The sequence below is a fragment of the Theropithecus gelada genome, chromosome 2, assembly GCF_003255815.1.
Source record: "Theropithecus gelada isolate Dixy chromosome 2, Tgel_1.0, whole genome shotgun sequence".
Classification (NCBI taxonomy): Eukaryota; Metazoa; Chordata; class Mammalia; order Primates; family Cercopithecidae; genus Theropithecus; species Theropithecus gelada.
The window spans coordinates 85,220,354-85,227,400 of NC_037669.1; the positions used below are offsets into that span (position 1 = coordinate 85,220,354).

Here is a 7,047-nt window from a genome sequence, read left to right on the forward strand (position 1 = left end):
CTAAAGAAAATATACACATGGCAAGTAATCACATGAAAAGATGCTCGGTCATTAGGGAGATGGAAATCACTTCACACCCACTAGGATGGCTAACATAAAAAAGGACAGATGGTAAGTATTAGAAAGGATGCAGAAAAATTGGAATTTTCATACGTTGCTGGTGGTGTTGTAAAACGGTGCAAGCGCTTTGGAAAACAGTTTTGCAGTTCTTCAAAATACCAAACGTAGAGTTACCATACGACCCAATAATTCTACTTTTAGGTGTGTACCCAAGAGAATATAAAAACATAGGTCTGCAAAAAAACATGTACATGGATGCTTGTATCAACATTACTAACAGCTAAAAAAGCATCCATCAACTTATGAATGGATATGCTAAATGTTGTCTATTCATACAAGGGAATATTATATGGCAATTTAAAAATGAAGTACTGATAAAGGCTACAACGTGGATGGATCATAAAAACATTAAGTGAAGGAAGCTGGTCACAAAAGGGCACATATTGTATGATTCCATTTATCTGGAATGTCCAAAAATAGACAAATCCATAGAGAAAGTACATGAGTGGTTTCCTAGAGCTGTAGTTTGTGAACCTCAGCTCTGAGGCACAGGTATGTGAAAGTGTGAGTTTCAAAGTTTTAATACAGAACATGTCAAGATACTATTAATATAATCTTCCAATATGCAAGTTTTCAGAAAAAATAACATAAAACAGGAAACAGCACTGACTAGTGAGCAGTAATGGGCGTAACATATGGTAATTCCTAATGAAGAGAGCGACAATAATTTAGCAGCTAATGATTATTGCCCATCCATATGTAAGCGTTTACAAAAAATTTTATATACATAAAAACTTATTTATTTCTCTCAACGGGAATCAGAGGCTTCCCCAAAAGCAAGACTGAATCTGGGTATGAGACATATTCCAATATTGGTTAATTCCTTTCCTTTTCTCTCATGGTAAAATACATGTCCACCTTTAAAAAATGAGGTTGTTAGAAATCCAACCTCAGCACCAAACAACCTCCACTTACACATGTGAAAAGGAAGGCACAGGGGCGAGGCCTGGGGAAGGGGATGGCCTGTGTTCACTCATAAATACTCAGCTCACACTGTCTTTAATGTTCACATCCCACCAGGACCTCTAAAAGAAGTGGGTTAACTTGCCGATTTAGAACACACAAGCAGGTATGAGGATGTGTCGCCCCAAAATTCTGCGGCTCATTTTTGAGTGCAGGGCACGCTGGGGCTTTTGAGGAGTTTAGAAAGGGACAGTAACTCGTGGGCGCAAGTGTCCTGGAGAGTGAGCACAGAGGATCCAGTTTCTCAAAACCCTGGGCTATTTTTATTCCTGGGGCAATAATCCTCAACATGCCCTTGTCACTGGCTACTCTGTGGTATGCAGAGCAGCTGCTCTAATGTCCAGCTCTCACTCTCAAACTCTGCTGCAGACTTTAAAAAAAGCGTGACCTATAGCTACCTCACTAACCTCACTAACTATAAAGTTTGCTGTCGTCAGCCCTACTGGCTTAGACCTGCTTCTGTCCCTGCATAGTATTCATTTGTTAGCTTAATAAAAATGTCAAACACACACATAAAAAGTCCTACCTCATAGCTGACATTCAGAGCAAAGATGTGCCTTGGGTTTCCCACTTTTCTCTGGGTCAGCTACCCACCTACTCATCAGCTCTGGTTGTAGATCCTGGTAACTACCCCCAAAACCCGAGAAACTCATTCAGGTCTCATAGCACCCACGTGGAACATGGACACATGGATGAGGAATCTCATTCTAGGTTACTGGAGGCGTTAGTTCCCACTGCCTAGAATGCTCTTCCTATATATCTTTGCATGATGACTGCAGTCTGCATCTCATGATTCAGACTTCCATTCTTGTCACCTCATCATGGAGGCCTTCTCGAACCACCCCACAACCTGGAAAGGCACTGCCCTACCACACACCATGTGCACATGGCTATGTACTTCTTCTCCCCTCTGCCACTGCCAACCATATTTCATCTCTTAATCCTGCTCCATTTTCTAGAGTGTTCGCCACTACTAGAAATCCTTCTCCTTCCTTCCTCCCTCCCTCCCTCCTTCCTTCCTTCCTTGTTCCTTCCTCCCTCCCTCCCTCCCTCCCACCCTTTCATTTCTTCACTTCTTCTCTCTCATTCCTGCAATACTTGTCTGTATCTGCCACACAAATGGAAGCTCTCCACTGGCAGCAACCTGGCCATGCTCAGCATTCTCAGAGGGTGCTGCAGCATTTGTGTGGAACAATCCTTCATTGGGAAGCTGTCATCCCAGTCTCTGGACATTGATGCCAACAGTGCCCTTGTCATCAATTGACAATCCCCCAATGCCCTCCACAGTGCCTGCTGGGGTACTTGTTCACAGCTGTATCCTCAGTGCTAGGAACATTGTAGGTGCAATATATATATTTATTGAATGAGTTAATTAAAAATAAAGAAATGAATCAAGACTGTTAGTCTACAAGGGAAAACACTGAATTCGAAAGCACTGAGTTGAAGTTTACCTGTCAGTTTAACCCAACAGTTCTCAATCTCAGCACTACTGACACGTGAACAGGATAATTCTTTGTTGTGGAGGCTGTCCTGTGCTTTGCAAGATGTTTAGCACCATTCCTGACCTCTACCCACTAGATGCCAGGAGCACCCTCCTAACCGGTGATGCCAATCAGAAATGGGTTTTGATGGTGCCTAATGTCCTCTGGGGGCAAAACCGCCCCTGGTTGGAAACTACTGGTTTAATCAGTAAGTTTTCATTTTTGCCAAAATAAAATAGTTCCCTTGCTCAGATATTTAAAACTAGAGGTTTATCCAGGCCGACTTGATACACACTTTCTGACATACTAGTTAACTCCTACATACCAAATATGTGAGATCCCACCAAAGGAATGTTGACAAGTTAAATTTTTGCCTAGAACACTTTGCCAGCATTATTCACCTAACTCTAATGAAGGGTCCATAGTAAATACTGCATTCAGATTAAATACCACATACTTGGCAACAGTTAATGATCACTGATGTTAATCAATCCCTTTCCTAATTAGCTGGTTAAATGGGATCTTCCCCTTCATTACACTGCCCTGAATTATGCAAATGAGACCACATAGCCCACATTTTCAAATTTCCCCAATAACAGATCTAGTGTTCTGTGTTTCTTGCAAATCAACTCCCAAACTTACTAAAATTCATTGAATTTTATAAATTTAAAAAAGTATATGGCTGTTTAAAAAGAGCAGTTTCTGTAAGAAACCAGTGTCTATGGTGTCTATACTCCTTTTTTTCTGCTGATGTAATCAGATTAGCTATTCTAAGCATCACCTTAGATGCCTGGACCTCAGAAAAGACATCTACTGATGCAGAGATTACTGGTCCAACAAGTTTGCTTTTGGGATGGGACACAAAACAATTTTCTATTCCTTAAAATATTCATATTGATCAATATAATATTACTATAGTATGGACTGGAGTTTTAGCTACTGAGTAGTTATCTGTCTTAGAGTTTTAGCCAAGTACTATGTTTCCACTATCCGGTCAATAAATAGGTACCTACATATGGGAGGTGAAAATGAAGCCCGTCTTCCTTGAATCATTTATTTATCCAATATCTCTCCCACATGGACCGTATGTTAGCCCTTGTACTTGGCACTTGGAATAAAAAGATAATTGGGTCTTTGCCCTTAAAGAGTTCAAAACTATCTAAGAAATCAAAATGAAACATTTTTAGGAGCAATTTTAGATTTTGGTATGTTAAAAGGTACACTTTAAAGCAAGTGCACATAACTCAGATTTCATTATTCAATATTTTAAACATCTCTAGAAGTCTGAAATCGTTAACAAATATTGGGATTGGGTATTTTGTGTTTGTCAGAGAGAGGGTCTAGAAGATAAACAGGGAAGTCAGACAAACAATTTGGGAAGGGGAAGAAGTCTCCTGCAGGGCCACACCTTCCTTCTTGCTTCAATTCTGCCTCCCTGCATTTCTTCTTACCAGGTCATTTCTACCCTGATATGGTAGATACAGTGCCTATGACTGTTGGACTAGTGGGCTGGGTCTCTCTAGGGAGAACAAAGTAAAGAATCACTACCACGAGCAGCGTAGTTTATAAAACTCAAGTCAACAATAAGTTAAGGCAAAATAGGTTTTGCCCTTTCTCCTCTGTTGTGTGTGCTGTCTTCGCTTTCTACCTTCCACCCTCTGCCATAAGATGACACAGCACGAAGGCTCTTGTCAGATTTGGACACCTGGATCTTGGGGTTCGCAGCCTCCAAAGCTATAAGAAATAAATTTCTTTTCTGTATAAATTACCCATTCTGTGGGAGAAAATTTTTGCAAACTAAGCATCTGACAAATGTCTAATGTCCAGTATCTATAAGGAACTTAAACAAACTTACAAGAAAAAAACAAATAGCCCCATTAAAAAGTGGGCAAAGGACATGAATAGACACTTCTCAGAAGACACACGTGGCTCACAAGCATATGAAAAAAAGCTCAGTATCACTGATCATTAGAGAAATGCAAATCAAAACCACAATGAGATACCATCTCACACCAGTCAGAATGGTTATTACTAAACAGTCAAAAAATAACAGATGCTGGTGAAGTTGTAGAGAAAAAGGAATGCTTATACACTGTTGGTGGGAGTGTAAATTAGTTCAGCCATTGTAGAAAACAGTGTTGCGATTCCTTAAAGAGCTGGAAACAGAACTACCATCCCACTCAGCAATCCTATTACTGGGTATATACCCAAAGGAATGTAAATCTTTCTATCATAAAGACACCTCCATGTGTATGTTCACTGCAGCACTATTCACAACAGCAAAGACATGGAATCAGCCTAAATGCCCATCAGTGATAGACTGGATAAAGAAAATGTGGTACATATATACCATGGAATACTACACAGCCATAAAAAAGAATGAGATCATGTCCTTTGCGGCAACTTGGATAGAACTGCAGGCCATTATCCTTAGCAAACTAATGCAGGAACAGAAAACCAACTGCTGCATGTTCTCACCCATAAGTGGGAGCTAAATGATGAGAACACACGTACACAGAGAGGGGAACAACACACACTAGGGCCGAATGGAGGGTGGAGGGTGGGAGGAGGGAGTGGATCGGGAAAAATAACTAATGGGTACTAGGCTTAACAGCTGTGCAATAAAATAATCTGTACAACAAGCCCCCATAACACAGTTTGCCTATGTAACAAACCTGTGCATGTACCCGTGAACTTAAAAATTAAATTAAAAAAATTACTCATTCTGTGGTATATAACAAAACAAAATGGACTAAGACACTGGTTATTATTTCTTTATAGCTAGAGTGCCTGGCAAAAGCAGGGGCTCAGGAAATATTTATTTATCGAATGAATGAATATGCCACCAACTTTCAGATAAAAACGGGTTAGCCTAAATTCTAGCATTTTTATTCTTCTTTCTTATCCAATAATTTTCTTGTTTGTTTCCTCATTTTATCCCTGAATTGACACAGGGGAAGGCAGGGGAGGTAATAATCCCAAGCCTATTTTAGATAGACTTTTAGAGACCCAAGACCGCACATTTTGCAAGTTGTAGAGTGAGTGATAAACTGTGTGGACCTTACAGTCCAAGATCTGCATTTCCAGTCACAATAATATAATGGATGAGGGACCTGACACAACAGAAGGTTCCAGGGCTAGGACGAGACTTGGTAGGCCAAAGGGAGAGTCCCACCACTTCTTCCTGTGCAGTGGGAAAGCAATTAAGAAAATGCAGCGCTCTGGTGGCAGCTGGAGAGTTGGCAGGCTTCTCAAGAGAAGGACTGTAAGCAATGTCATAGGCCGGGAAGATGGATGGGGCCCGTTTATGCACCAAGGCTGGCGTACAAATGGAATCTTGCCCAGTCTGACTGGCCTTTCTTCAAAGGTGTCATTGACAGATGAGTATCTAAATGTTTTTGTTTAAAAAAGAAAACACAGAAAAAGAAAGAAGAGAATAAAACAAAAAAAAAACAAGAAAACAAAACAAAAAAACCTCTTTCTACCCCAGACATACACAGCCAATGAACATGAGATGACCAGGTCAGGCCTGGGAGTGAGGCTGGCCTTTCCAAGGAGTCCTCGATAATTATTTGCATAGTTGTACACCTCTTCTTTCAGAGGAGTTCCACTTTAACACAAGGATTTCATTGAAACCTAACATTCCTGCAAGTCGGCTGTCTCCCATCTGCTGTTGGGACACATTGATGGGAGAAAAGCCTGCTCACATATTCATCTTCATCTGCCAAAACAAGGCTTCTTCCCCAATTAAAATGGCCTTTTTAATTTTAGAGTGGTAAACAGTGTCTACTTAATTTGAGGAAAATACACAGAGGAAAGTTACCAAACCTAACTTTGGTAACTTTGTGACATGATGGTTGAGTCAGGGTCAGGAAAACTTGGGGCGGGGGTGCTGAAGAGGCCACTCTGTTTTTGGAGACAGAGAGGTCTTCTTGAGGTCACTGCCTTCGTGGGAATGCATCCACAGCAGGCTTCAACATCAAAACCAAGCAATTCTGTTTTATCTTATGTCTATCAAACAAAGTTTGAAAAAGCTTAATAATCACCAATTCTAAAAGGTAAGGACTAAATACAGTTCTTTAAATGACCTTGCTTCTTGGCCTTGCTCTGTAATTGTCTTCTGAAAATGGGGACCATGTGGCATACACAGATAAGCAGTAAATAGGAGGGTGCCTTCTCCACCCACTCAGGGTGGACCAAACTGTGTCTCGTGACCTGCCTGTGGTCTACGGCCGGCGATGAAACTCGACAATAGACTGGCATAGCATTTGGAAAGTGCGCTTTCTTCTCTAGACTGGATACACGGTGTTCAGGCTCAGACCACGTTTCACCCATACTCAGGCAAATAGGCATTTATGAAATGTAAGGCATTTGGAAACATGTGAGCATAGTTTGTAAACTTGGACAGAGGTGGCTGGTACAGGCACAGTGACCTTAGGGCTCATCCTTCATGATGACTAAACTAGAAACCCAAAGAAAGGGC

At 41.0% G+C, this 7,047-nt stretch overlaps 1 protein-coding gene across 2 annotated transcripts in view; it reads right to left on the minus strand.

The window, feature by feature from the left end:
- The window catches only part of CACNA2D3 (calcium voltage-gated channel auxiliary subunit alpha2delta 3), a 930,450-nt gene that overhangs the window by 161,159 nt on the left and 762,244 nt on the right, over positions 1-7,047 (minus strand). The gene's annotated exons all lie outside the window — the stretch shown is intronic.